Genomic DNA, 14,673 nt, shown 5'->3' with positions numbered 1-14,673 from the left:
TGATAGTGTTCGAGTAATTCCATGTGTTTTCTCTAAAAATGTTGAGATTTTATCATTAAAGACCCTAATTGTTCCAACTTTTGAGCCACAATAGCTTGTATTTCTAGAAGTTATCATTGCTACAGTAGGTCGTTAACGGCTTGTCAACTTAATTCGGAATCGACCGTCACCAGCTTTCTGTCCCATCGTGATTTATTACGCTTTTCACCTAGATGCGCCCACCATGATGCGCCGGCTCTATGCGACAACCTTCTCGAGAAAATATTCACGAGCGCAAATAATCGCATAGCCTTGCGTTAACACAATCTCTTAATGCGCTCAGACGTTAATTTCTTTGGATCGCATCTCTGCCTTGTGTCAATGCATTTTCTGCACAAAAATACATAAGTTAGCTATTTTAATGTGATGGATGCATGCGATCGCAATGTTGTGAACTTAATACTTTTGGACGCAATATTGTATATTTTTATCAACGCAATCCTGCATTGTTTTATAACTTTGCGCTGTAATAACGTGCATTTCTGCCCGTTATCACTCGTCTTCTTGCTCTCTCCATTCTCTATGTATATGTATATGTATGTGCGTGGATCCCTTTCTCACTGGTGGCATTTGGTATTTATAGATTTCAAGGTGCAGTAGCTTTTCTTATAAATGATTGCAATGATGGGCGGCATTAATTTCCCTACTCTATTGTGTCGTTTAAAAGTCACCAAAAGTTCAATGTACTTGCTACAGTATGGCTTTTAACGGCTTGTCAACTGAATTTGGAATCGATCGTTATCAGCTTTACATCCTATCATGATTTATTATGCTGTCACCTTGATGCGAGGTCTTTTATGCGATCACTTTTTAAGAAACTTCTCACGATCGCATGACTTGAGATCGCAACTTCAAGCGCGCAGTCGCATTGTGCCCTTGGATCACAATTTCATATGCGCCATCGCATTGTACCTACAAAAAATAGGTAATTAATTGCCTTTATGTGATGAGCATTAGCGATCGCAATTCTTTTCAGTTTGGTGCTTTCAGACATGATATTGCCTATTTTATCATCGCTTTCTCTCATTATTTTACTAAATTAAGCTGTAATAACTTGTATTTCTACCAATTATCACACCCCCAAATTTAAAACAATGCTTTTCCTCAAGCATAAACTAAATATTTTCTTTAAAAATTCAACCGCCTTTACCCTTCCTAGACTTCTCAAGGTGCCTTATTCAAATTTCATGAACCAATGCCTTTTTAATTTCTATCCTGATCTCTTCCTAAAATATTTCTAATCTTTAGGGACCTCAAGCTTAACCTTCAAAAAAACTTTACTCGTTTCCAAGACAACGCATGATTTATTTCAAACTTTCGTAAATCGGGATGTTCAAGTGATTTTGACCCTTGCACGATTCAGATATTCGTTTTATGATCTTGCGCTGATCCGAGTGCCTAGCCTTCATTTTTTCTTGCCCCCACGAGTGTCATGCAGACATCCAACCATGATCAAGGCGCTCTTTCTTAGTCAAAACTCATGCCCATCTCTTTATTCGGCAGCGGAATTGTGATCACTTGGTTTCTGCGTTGATTACGATTCCCACCTTCATTTTGGCTTGCCCCCACGGGTGTCATGCGAATATCCAACTACAAGTAGGATCTGATCTCAACGTTATATAATTTTTTTTAAATCGAATTTCTAAAAGTAACAAGGTTGAAAATAACATTACTAGACCCCCAAATTTAACACACAACAATGTCCTCATTGCTGAGAGACAGAATAAATCATGCGATGGACTTAGGAAATTTCGTAAAAATAGTTTTGAAGGAAAGCTGGTAGACCGCTAAATTTTAGAAATGTTTCATGAATCGATTGTCCTAAAATTAATCTGACTCTAGTACATGCGGTAAGAAACAAAGGCATGAATTTCATCATTGAAGTCATAATTGGCACGAGGTGAATGCGACGACCAAATAAAGTAATAAAAAATTCAAGATTGAGTCAAACTAAAGAGGATGCGATAGTAGAATTCAACAATATTAAATTGAGATGCGAGAAGTGCAAAATTGAAATAAGATGAGGCAAGGAAAGACACAACCCCCAAATTTGCTTTGTCGCCCGCATCATTTTTTGTTGCATCCTTTCCTGTGGTGGGCTGATTCTTTGATTGCGATGGGCTGATCGAACCGATCGCGTATGTAAGGTTATTGCATTGCTCCATCGCAATCATTTACTATGATCAGTGTGATAAATGCCCATAGGATAAAAGGTATGAAAGAAAGAGTTGGCAATTATAAAGAGTAGTAATCATGCAAAAATTAAGATAGATTCATGAAAGAAAAATAACAAAAGGATACTTAAAAAAAGGATATACTTCGTCCCTGATGAATGTGTGTCGCTTATCAATGCAGGGACTACACGTTTCTTCTTCATTCTAGCTTTCTCAGGTCCACGAAGCTTTTCTCTCCTTTTCTTGATCCTCTGGTGCGATCATAATCTGGTTATAGCCTCTAATATTTGCAAGCGTCCATCAGATTGCTCTAATATATTTCTTCAGAATACTGAGCAGCACAGTTTCTTTTTCTTCTAGTAACGTAGAGGATATGATAATTGGCAAGGTTTCGTTATGGCCAAGGAAAACGTACTTCAAGTGATTTGGTGAAGTTTTTCAGCTCCAGTATAAGTGGTTGCTCTAAGGAGGGTTTCTGTGTTTTTCTTTCTTCATTCAATTTCAACTTTTCCTCATTGTTCACCGTCTTTGTTATTGCATGGCAGGTTTCTAAGGATGTTGTCCCGTCCTCTCTTTCTTCATTTTCTTCCTCGGACTCCCCATCTTCAACGCAAGTGTGGTCATCGTCGGAATCTGATAAGCCTTCATCTTCTAGGGACTTCATTGCCTTGATAATATTAAACCTAAGCTTCTTTGCATTGATGCTCATTGTGATTTCTCCCTTGTGCATATCTATTTGAGGACGACCAGTAGACAAGAATGGTTGTCTCAATATGATTGGCACATCTGTATCCACTTCATAATCTAGAGTGATGAAGTCTGCAGGTAGAATGAATTTGTTGATTGTGACCAAGACATCCTTCAATTTTCCTTCAAGGTGTACCAGGGACCTATCTGCAAGCTGAAGAGTCATCGTTGTGGGTGTCAGCTGACCTACATTCAATTGTTTGAAGATTGAAAGGGGCATTAAGTTTATGCTTGCCCCAAGATCGCATAATACTTGAGCAATGTAGATCCCTCCTATTGAGCAGGGTATTGTAAAGTTGCTTGGGTCGCGCATCTTCGGTAGGATTATAGTGTTTGATTCTTGCGTTAATGCCACCATGGTGATTTTTCCTGTGCTTCTCTTCTTCGAAACCATATCCTTCAAAAGCTTGGCATATACCGACATCTGCTCTATCGCCTCTGTAAATGGAATATTGATGTGTAGTTATTTCAATATTTCCAGGAAGCGACGATACTGACCTTCATTGTTTTGCTTATTTTTCAATCTTTGAGGGAATGGAGGTAGCTATACTTTCACTGTTCCATGGTCTGGAGGCTTAAAGGTGATCGCATCTTCAGGTTCCATAATCTCGGGCTCCTCTGACTCAGTTTGTGTCAACGGTTTCTTTGATTCCATCGCATTTGAATTGGTCCTGCTAGGCTCCTTCCTAAATTCCACCGTCGCCTTTCCACTTCTCAGGGTGACTGCTAGGCATTGTTCTTCCCCTGTATTCCTCGAGTTACGTGGGAGCTCAGTTGAGCTAGGCAGTGTCCCCTGTGGTATGTTTTTCAGCTCTTCCACAATTTGTCCTATTTGGATTTCTAAATTGCGGATGGATGTCGCTTGGCTCTGGAGGTCTGTTTCATTTTTTTTGATGTATTGTTTTAACAAATTCTCCAGAGAGGATGATGGTGGTGTTTGATAGCTGCTGGCTTGTTGTTGCTATTGACCGTTAATTCTTTGGAAAAATCCTGGTGGTCCTTCTCTTTGCGCCATGGGTTGACAACCTTGTTGTTGGTTATTTTTCCAAGCAAAATTTGGGTGGTTTTGCCACCCGGGTTTACACGTGTTTGAAAAAGGGTTGTTCTTGACATAGATTGACTGCGGATTTCGTGGACACTTCAACCGAATGCGATTCTTCACATGTAGCACAATTGGTGCTTGTCTGTTCTATTGCATTGACTTGCCCTCTTTGCATTCCGGGATTCTTTATTGTGATGCCCTGTAATAAATTTATCATCACATTGATCTGATTTTGCAATGATGTGATGGCACCATTACTTGCATTACCTTCTCTGGGTTTTTCTCTTTGATCGCTTTCTTACCAATCTTCGTGGTTTTTCGAGATGCGATCAAGAATGTTCTTTGCCTCATCATATGTTTTGTCCAGTAGACCTTTTGCTGCTATCGCATTGGTAGCTGTTTGCGATGCAAAATTTAATCCATGATAGAAAATCTCCATTTGGAGGCAATCCGACAATCCATTGTGTGGGCAATCGCACACTAGTCTCTTGAATCTCGCCCACGTGTCATTGAGCGATTCATCTTCTTCTTGTTTAAAATTGGTGATCAATTTCCTCCTTCTAACATTCTCTATAAGAGGGAAATACTTCTTCATAAACTTCTTCACAACTTGCTCCCATGAAGTTATCTCTCCTGGTTCGAGGGAGTATGCTCATTTTCCTGCTTTATCACATAGTGAAAATGGAAATAGCATGAGTCGAACCTCTTCTGCGGAGATATTAGGGAACACAAAAGTGTTACAAATTTCAATGAAGCTTCGTAGATAGGCGTGTAGATCTTCACCTCTACGGAGATATTAGGGAACACAAAAGTGTTACAAATTTCAATGAAGCTTCGTAGATGGGCATGCAGATCTTCACCACGCCGTCCTCCGAACTGTCCTGCTGTTTGTATCATTTGTAACATTACTGGCTTCATCTCGAACCTGATCCATCCAATGCTGGTCTCATGATTCTTGGAGAGAAATCATACAAGTTTGGTGATGCATAGTCCCGGATGGGTCTATTGCGATCATTTGCTAGTAGGATAGGATTTGCCATTATGTTGTTTTCATTTATGGCTCATTCTTCAGGTTGTTCAGCCATTCTGTGAGTTCTTCCTTGTTGTCTACGTGTGTTTTTCTGTCTTATGCGAAATGTTCTTTCGATCTCTGGGTCGTAGTTGGGCTCAGGAGGGTGTCCTGCGACGCTTGCTTCTTCCTTTACTGAAGGAATGGCAATGCAACAGAGGTCGAAAGCTGCAAAGATCAAAGAGGTTTGATGTTAGCGCAATCTATACCGTAGTCCCTGACAACGATGCCAAAAACTTGATGCGTAGAATTATGATGCGATGGTGTGAGTATGCGATGATGTGAGTTATGCGATGGTCATGCAAATTTTCTTAACAAAGCCCAAGTAAAATCCTTCTTAGGTTCCTGGTAAGTCCAGGGTCGAACACATGGACTACTAAATAGATATGCGACAGACTCTTTGATTCTATTGCAGTGGTGAAAAAGAAGTGGATGATGTTTTGATTTAGATTTTCCTATGTGACGGAGTTGAACGCGGAGTGATGAAAGCGTAGAGTTACAATAAGTATGCGATGAAAGGGTTGAGACGGGATTTAGCTAACATTTCCTAAGATTGTGCACAAGTTATGCGATCAAGCTATACACAAATATCAATACTATATTTCTCAATGCAGAATGCCACAATTCCTATTTCTAGGACGCATGCGATGTATATGCAAAACAGTCGATAAAACTTATTTCTAAGTTTCTACTCTTACTTATGCGATCTAATTTGACTCTCTCAAGCCTAGATTCTATCTTTAGACTACTCTCTCAAGTACATCTAAAGGGTGCATGATGCACACATAAGACAAGATGATTGCATAAAAGGCATATATTAAGTCATGCTAGCTAAGTACTTCTCAACCCATTTAGAAATTTAGTTACTCATGCATAGTGTGGAGAGATTGAACATAAATCGAAATAAAGTTTCCATTTTCTGCAAATGAAGTGCTGAATACAAAATAACAAATCGATTTGAGAGATAACAAACCCGGTAAGCAATGTCTTGACCTGGTAAGCAATGTCTTGCTTCCCGTGGCCTTTTACACTGCTCTTTATCACTCCAACTCTGTTCTAGTTGTGGATTCTTGCTCTCGCAAGGGTTGGCCTTCTCTCCTTTGTATTGCTTTCCAGCAGTCTCTCGATCTGTCCGGGAGCGATTCCTCTCAGTTCCGCCTCGTCTCCTTGCTCTCTCCGTTCTTTATGTATATGTATGTGTATGTGTGTGGATCCCTCTCTCACTGGTGGCATTCAGTATTTATAGATTTCAAGGTGTAGCAGCTTTTCTTACAAATGATTGCAATGATGGGCGACATTAATTTCCCTACTCTGTTGCGCCGTTTAAAAGTCACTGAAAGTTCAATGTACTTGCTACAGTATGGTTTTTAATGGCTTGTCAACTGAATTCGGAATCGACCGTTATCAGCTTTACGTCCCATCATGATTTATTATGTTGTCACCTTGATGCGAGGTCTTTTATGATTTTAAGAAACTTCTGATGATCACATGACTTACAATTGCAACTTCAAGCGCGCAGTCACATTGTGCCTTTGGATAGAAATTTCATATGCGCCATCGCATTGTACCTGCAGAAAATATGTAAATTAACTACTTTTATGTGATGAGCATTAGCGGTCGCAATTCCTTTTAGTTTGGCGCTTTCAGACATGATATTGCCTATTTTATCATCGCTTTCTCTCATTGTTTTACTAAATTGAGTTGTAATAACTTGTATTTCTACCAGTTATCATTGCCCTGTAGTTACATCTAACTCCTTAAGTACCACTAATTCCTCTAATGAACATAAGTCATAGTCTTACTATGACTGAGTCCTCTCTTCCAAAGAGAAGCTGTGGCCACTATGTTCAAGCCTCGAAATCAGCCCTTAAGGGAGTAATCTATCTACTTACCCCTGCTTTGGGGAATGAGTGAATTCCATCTTGTGTAACTAAGTTCTCAGCTCCCATATCAGATAGGTCCCCAAAAAGGTAGGTATGTTGAGTTGGCAATCTGGCCACTCTCACCCATACTAATCAATGGACCACCCTCAAAGGCAGGAGTTCCCAAAACACTTAGGATTGAGGTCATGTCACCTATGGTCGTTTAGGTGAGATGTAAGTCTCTAGTATCAACAACGTTATATACAGAGACAAATCATCTCGTGGTCCGGTCTTATACAAACTCTTTGTATGTACACCCCCGCTCGTATTTCTCCACATGAATGGTTAGGATCTACCATATGTAGTAGTTCACAACACTTGCAAACCTCTACAAAGCGGGCCATATCCGTAGTGTCACCAGGATCAGGTATCCTACCTTAATCCTTATACTATAGACCTATTTAGGTTATCGCTTAAGGCATGATCCACTTGTATATCTCATATACATGCTTAAGTTTACATACTATAACCATGGAGCTTTGTTTATTGGATATGAGTAAATGCCAATGCTAGAATGAAATAACTCTTATTTTATTCATAACAATATGTATATATTACAAACAACGAGACTCCGAGAGAATTAGGACACCAATCCTAACAATCTCCCACTTGTCCTAATGCCTTGGGAGACTAATGTACAATAAAAGAAAAATACATGTACAATATACAATAAACTAGGGCATACCCCAGTATCATCTTCCAGTTGCCCTAGACAAGATGTCGCATGTCCTGCAGACCCAAACTCTCCAGGTGACCCTCGAACACTTTAGCCGTGAAAGCCTTTGTAAAGGGATCAACAATGTTGTGCTCCGACGCGATCTTAGTGACTATCACATCACCGCGATGCACAATCTCCCTGATCAAGTGGTATTTTTGCTCTATATGATTGCCTCGATGATGACTCTAAGGCTCCTTCGAATTTGCCATAGCCCTGCTATTATCACAATAGAGAGTGATTGGAAAATCCATATTTGGAACAACTTCCAAATCTGTAAGGAATTTTCTCAGCCAAACAGCCTTCTTAGCTGCTTCACAAGCGGCTACGTATTCGGCTTCCATAGTGGAGTCTGGGATGCATCCTTGCTTGATGCTTCGCCACACTACATCCCCTTCGTCCAGAGTGAACACTAACCCCGATGTCGATTTACGAGAATCTCTATTGGTCTGAAAGTTAGAGTCTGTGCATCCTGTAAGGATCAGATCCTTATCTCCATACACGAGCATGTAGTCTTTCATTCTCTCGAAGATACTTGAGGATCGTCTTGACCGCCGTCTAGTGATCAACGTTTTGATCAAAGCCAAAGGACTTGACCGCAGTGTTAATCTAATGTTCCATGATCTAGATGTTTGTTTCAGCCATAAATGGACCTATTAAGTTGCAAACTCTTTGCTCTGATCTAGAACTACGAACCCCTCTAGTTGAGTCATGAGATGGTCTCCTCAAGATTACCATTAAGAAAGGCAGTATTGACGTCCTTTTGCCATATCTCATAATCATTAAATGTGGTTATGGACAGAAGTATCTTGATAGACTTGAGCATGACAATAGGTGAGAAAGTTTCCTCATGTTGTAGCCATCAACCGCATACGGCCATCGCATAGAAGTTGTGGTCGTCAAGCAAAATACGGTCATGCGAGAGATTGCAGCTACAAAATGATAACCATAATAGAATGGATGACCGCAAGGTTGGTGGAATGCAAACATGAACACATATCTCGGGAGTATCAAAAGATGATGTTAACATTTCACCTACCACGCCGTTAGCAATAGAGATTCAGAAAAGGATCATCGCACCGCGAGTGTAAGATTCAGAGCAGGTCTATAAATGCTGTCGGCGATCAAGCTCTATAAATAGAAACCGATGAGTAGAATTTCAAATCATCCAAGTTTCTACCTTCGGGTGGATCCTTGTGATCCAGACCAAAGGGTGAGAAGATAGCTTGAGAGTTCTTCATCCCCTCAATCATTCCAAGTGACGACCGGAGCCTTCGCCAGAGTTAGAGCTCGAGAGAGTCTGCTCCACCGCCCATCCATGGCACCACCGGCAGCCTTGACACACATCTGCTAGAAGCAACACATTGCTTCCAGCTGGCCCCCTCCATTTCTCTTCTTTCTTTGTATTGTATTACATTTTTGCTTAAGGAATTAATACATTTTGTGATCAATGTATTTCTGTATTTTCCTTTGATTCCATCTCCATCTTCATTTACTTAGCATCCTTTACTTTCATTGCATCACTGAGTAAGATTGCTAGAGTATCGTATACTTAATCATGCGTATTAGGGATATGAAGCATGTAGCAAACCACCAGGAGGTGTGTGTTGCACGAGTGTTGTGAGAAAACCTTATTTGCTTAGTGTGAGCTGTAGCAATGCTTGTCTATAAGCGGACGCAATGCTTGTCTATGAGTAGAATCAGCAGCAACTAACTGCCTGGGAGGGTAAGTGGTTGGTCTCATTAAGCAATGTAAGCAAGTGTTCACTAGAGATAAGAATAATCTTACGTCAGACAGGTTTATGTGATTACCTTGTCTTATGAGTGCATCATTCATCATTTAGGCATACTTGGGAGAGTAGTCTAAAAACCAAATCTAAGACTCGAGAGAGCGGATTGGATCGCATAAGAAAGAATGGGGAACTTAGAGATAAGCTCTGTTTGCTACTACACAACGTATGCACCCTTTAAGTAGGATATGGTGGTATGTGGTCATATAGAGGCTTAGAAATAGGCTTCTTAACACTATCGCATATACATCGCACGTGTCTACATCAAGTGTGTATAGTATGATCGCATAGCTTGCGTTGGCTGGGTTACCCTTGCGGGTAAGATTAGTGTTGCAGTGAAGACATCCTCACATTTTTATCTATTTTTCCATGCATTTTACTACGCATCAACCGTTGCCATGTCTCTACCTCTCAGTCATACTTCTACCGCTTAATCTGTTAGTTAGGAGTAGGAGTAGTGCTTAGCTCATAACCCTCATCATTATTTTATTTCTTCGCCGCACACACATCATCGCATACCATTTAGCTACAAGTCCCTGAGTCGACCTCGGATCACCCGAGAAACTTGCGTTCTCTTGGTGAGAGCACAAGAAAACTTGTGACAGGAACACATGGTCATGACATATGAGATCAACGCCTTCATTTCATTCTAACGCATGACCACCAACGCATGAGAACAAATGCATAACTTAAGACATGCATCGCAAATATTGCGTTCACTAATTTACGTCATCAAGTTTTTGGCGCCGTTGCTGGGGACTTGGCAGCTAATAGTTTGTTGAGTTTTGTATTTTCACAGGAAACCTTTTTACCTTGGGATTATTGTAGCTTTTGAGACCAAGCTTCAAACAATATTGACATGTAGGCGATGTAACGAAAACCAGTTGTAACGACCCGACCCCCTAGGACTTAAGTTAGGCCGTTACTAAATACATGCATGCATGAAACTCAAAACGACACTCGGTTATGGCGAAATAAATGCTAATTAAATAAGGTAAGTTCAAAAGACTTTCATTAAATTGAAATACTAAAACAATAGTAGGGTACCCATAAATCATAAAGGATAGTAAATGAGTCTGAAAAACGATTCTTAAAGTAAGTTTTAAACATCAAAACTAAAAGTTAAGAGAAACATGAAAAGAACTCTAAATTTCATGATGCAGAAGCGTAAAAACTAGTCTAGTGGCTTGATCACGAATTCCGCTTGTCCATCGCCAGTGCATCTCTACCCTTACCTGAAACAACAACATGAGAAAGAATGAGTATAAAATACTCAGTAAGTAACCCCACTACTAGGGTCTGGCTGGGCATCTATGTCCTTTAGATACCCACCTCTGGTGAAACATATAAACTGCTCTAGTCCTCATGGGACACATATGCACATGAAACAAGAAGAAGACTGAGTCTTATCCTACTGTAGTTAAGTATGCCCACTACCTCTGGTGAATCCCGAAGGAGACATAAACTGATGAATCTCGAAGGAAACACAAACTAGTGAATCCCGAAGGAGACAAACTGGTGAATCCTGAAGGAAACACAAACTGGTGAATCTCGAAGGAAACACAAACTGATGAATCTCGAAGGAAACACAAACTGGTGAATCCCAAAGGAAATAAAAAATCTAATGGGCATCTAACTAATCAGTAAGGATATTTGCACAGTCTCAACATCATAATCATCACTATACGAATCTATGACATACATATAAACCTCAACATCATGGATCTACAACATACACATATACCTCAACATCATGGTTCTACAACATACATGTGTACCTCAACATCATCAGATCAAATACAACCATATGAAAGCACATACCATCTCATACTATCATTCAAATGTCTATGTGCATAAATAAATAATTCAGATCTCATACCAAAACATACTTTGATCATATTATACTATCAGTCTATCATGCTAACATTTTGCCATAATGTGCATTTATCATGCTAGCATACATCTAATGCCTGGCCCGTGGGCAGTTCCAGTAGTAAGATTACTTACCTCGATACTAGATTCAGATATCGATCCAAGTGACAGTCTTTAATAATAAATCTTTAAATTCAATTCTCCAACGAAGCCTGAGTAACAACCACTCTCAATATTCCAATCTCCAAATTCTTCCTTCAATCAGACCTGCTTCCAACTTTCAATTCACAAAGAATTTAACTCACTCCCTTCCACAATGAAATTAATTCTTGACATTAATTTCAAATTAAATTTGTGTGACATTAAAAGTCTAATTTCCATAACTTCCCTCCAATTAAACCATTAAATTGAAATACCCCTTCCTTCCATAATGAAATTAATTCCTGCCATTAATTTTTAAATTGAATAATTTCAACGTAATCCATTAATTTCCAAAAGTCTAATTTCCATAACTTCCCTCCAATTAAACCATTAAATTGAAACACCCCTTCCTTCCATAATGAAATTAATTCCTGCCATTAATTTTTAAATTGAATAATTTCAACGTAATCCATTAATTTCTAAATTAAATAATTTCAACGTCAATTCATTAATTTTCAAATTAAATAATTTCAACATCAATTCATTAATTTCCAAATTAAATAATTTCAACATCAATTCATTAATTTACAACTGCTATTTCCCTATTGCGTAACATCTTCACCTCTCTAGTGAGAATCTACACAGGCCTCTCTTCATAACCCAAGTTGCCATTCAACCATAATGGCTCAAAGTCAACTACATGGGATGGACCTGTTACATACTTTTTCAGCATCGAAACATGGAAATGGAAGACATTATGAACTGAAGAAAGTGATGGAGGCAATGCCAATCGATAAGCTACGAGACCAATTCGCTTCAAGACCTCGAAAGGTCCAATGAACCTCGGGCTCAGCTTCCCTTTCCTTCCAAACCTCAAAACACCCTTTATAGGCGCCACCTTTAAGAACACTTTATCACCTAGTCTTAAATTTTAGTTCCTTACGTCTCACGTCAACGTAACTTTTTCGTCTGCTCTGAGCTGTTTGCATACAAGCCTTGATCTTCTATATTGCCCCATTCATGGCTTACACTAGCTCAAGTCCTAGCAATTTCCTCTCACCTACTTCATCCCAACACACAGGAGACCTGTAGCTCTTCCCATAGAAGGCTTCAAATGGCGACATGCCAATGTTAGCCAGATATCTGTTATGATGCTCATTCCATCAAATGCAAGTGAGAGTCTCAACTCCCTGAAAACTATAACGCCAAGTGCGCAACATATTCTCCAATGTCTAGTTCAAACGTTCTTTCTGACCATCATTTTGTGAGTGAAAAGTTGTATTAAAATCCAATCGAGTACCCAATGCTAACTGGAGAATCTTCCAAAAACTAGATGTAAAACGAGAGTCACTTATGACATAGTTGAAACTAGTATCAAAAAAGGTGTGACAACCTCTTCCATATATAACTATGAAATTTAAGATGCTGAAAACTAACAATACTTTAGCACGCTCAAGCTGAGAACTATGAAAACTGTTGTGAGCTTAAGAAAGTCTTATTCACTAAAAACATATATCTGAGCTTACCATTTTGTCATGCTATATAATGCGTCATTTGAAGATACGTACCAAAACAAATCACTGAAAACTGCTTCTACTCTAGAAGCGCCGACTGTGGTGTCTCTGTTAGGGTCTACATGTCTAAGAATAAATCTGTCTAATTAGGTCTCACATTCATGAGAAACTCATCATGAGGCTCTATACTGTCATAGGCCATAAAACTTGCTTGAGCCAAACCTCATATTATCCTTTAGCCTTAAAACAATAACATATCATTACTTATACCCTGTTGCGGATGAGTCTAAAATTCCCTCTGAAAATGAGGTTTTGAAGTCCCTGGATGCTAAAGCATTAGTCAATTGATAACACATTTTCATAACCTCATAATAATCGTAATTGATCCCCGAAGTTAATTTTTACGATAAAATCTTCCTGATTCATAAGTCAGAGCTTGAATTACTCATACTCCCTAGAGCTAGTTAACTCATTGCCCATGCAAGGGAAAACATACTATACTATATTGCTTCAAACCCACCTATAGCAACTTCTTGTTATCAACTCAACTTTATTACCAGTCTATCCCTTATGCCAATGGTGATATTGGAAGATCCAACTTACTACTTTTGTGCATATACCACTTTTGTCTACCTCGAGTTGGATTAATTTTCTTTTTCAATCAAATTGATGGTCTTACTAGTTCATGTTTCGAACTTGCACACTACGTCAAAATCCCTTAAATCTTACTAATGCTCTCAATGGTTTACCTCTTAACTAATGAAGCCTCAACATACCATGTCAATAGTTCTTGAACATCTACTGTTATTAGTAACTCCATTTTAGCTTATCTCTTCTCAACCTTTTATTTCGGTAGCAGATTCTTGTGCTAAAACAAAGTTCCATACCAATCACCTATGTAAGCTATCTTTCCATCCAACTCATACTCTCCTAAAGTTCCACATGATAATGAGATATTTTTCTTTTACACCAAAACAAATTCCTTGTAACCCTTCATATCATGCCTCCAAATCATACTTAACTAGGAGTTTTAAATAAATTAAATTCCCTTCTCTTTCCAAAAGAGTAAACTTTCTTGGATACTTTTTTTTTCCACTTTCCAAGTGGAACATAATCTCTTTACTAAAGTATATTTTACTTAACTCCTCCATAAGTCTTATCTCTCTTACTAAGAATTTTCATCTCGTGGAATTCTCCTTTGCCAATTTTCATACTTTTAAACTCCAAAAGACTTTCGTTTGTTCAAAATTTGTCCAACTTTGATCTCTTCATCACAATAAGCTATGGATTTAATTAATCTAGGTATTTCTAAAATAATTCCTTCAACCCAAAAAAAAAATACACTCTTGCTTTATTCCCCTTTAAGTCTAAACTCATGTCCAACTTTTTTTTGGCTTCCTTTAATTGACATTAACTTCGCTAGATATTCTAAAAGAATTCTTCATATCACTACACATACTTTACCTAGTCCATCAAGTTCCTGAGTATTACCAAAGTGCTTTATGACTTATTAATCCTTTTCAAAGTTCCTTCTCGAAACATTTTCATCGTTTGAACCTTTGGGTCCGTTTTCAAATTTTTACTCGCCGGAAAGTTCGCCCACAAAAATTGGGCCCTAGGCTCTCCCGCTGGGCCCGGTAGACTTTGG

General features: G+C 38.9%; 1 non-coding gene across 1 annotated transcript; it reads left to right on the top strand.

Annotated features, from left to right (window-relative positions):
* The first annotated feature begins 4,457 nt into the window (after nt 1-4,457).
* On the top strand, nt 4,458-4,564 carry LOC120092237. The gene has a single exon (XR_005485949.1). It is a non-coding gene; the product is annotated as a small nucleolar RNA R71 (small nucleolar RNA).
* The last annotated feature ends 10,109 nt before the right edge of the window (nt 4,565-14,673 follow it).

The sequence above is a fragment of the Benincasa hispida genome, chromosome 11 (genome assembly GCF_009727055.1).
Source record: "Benincasa hispida cultivar B227 chromosome 11, ASM972705v1, whole genome shotgun sequence".
Lineage (NCBI taxonomy): Eukaryota > Viridiplantae > Streptophyta > Magnoliopsida > Cucurbitales > Cucurbitaceae > Benincasa > Benincasa hispida.
The sequence above is the reverse complement of the archived record's forward strand: the minus strand, read 5'-3'. Positions and strand labels throughout refer to the sequence as shown.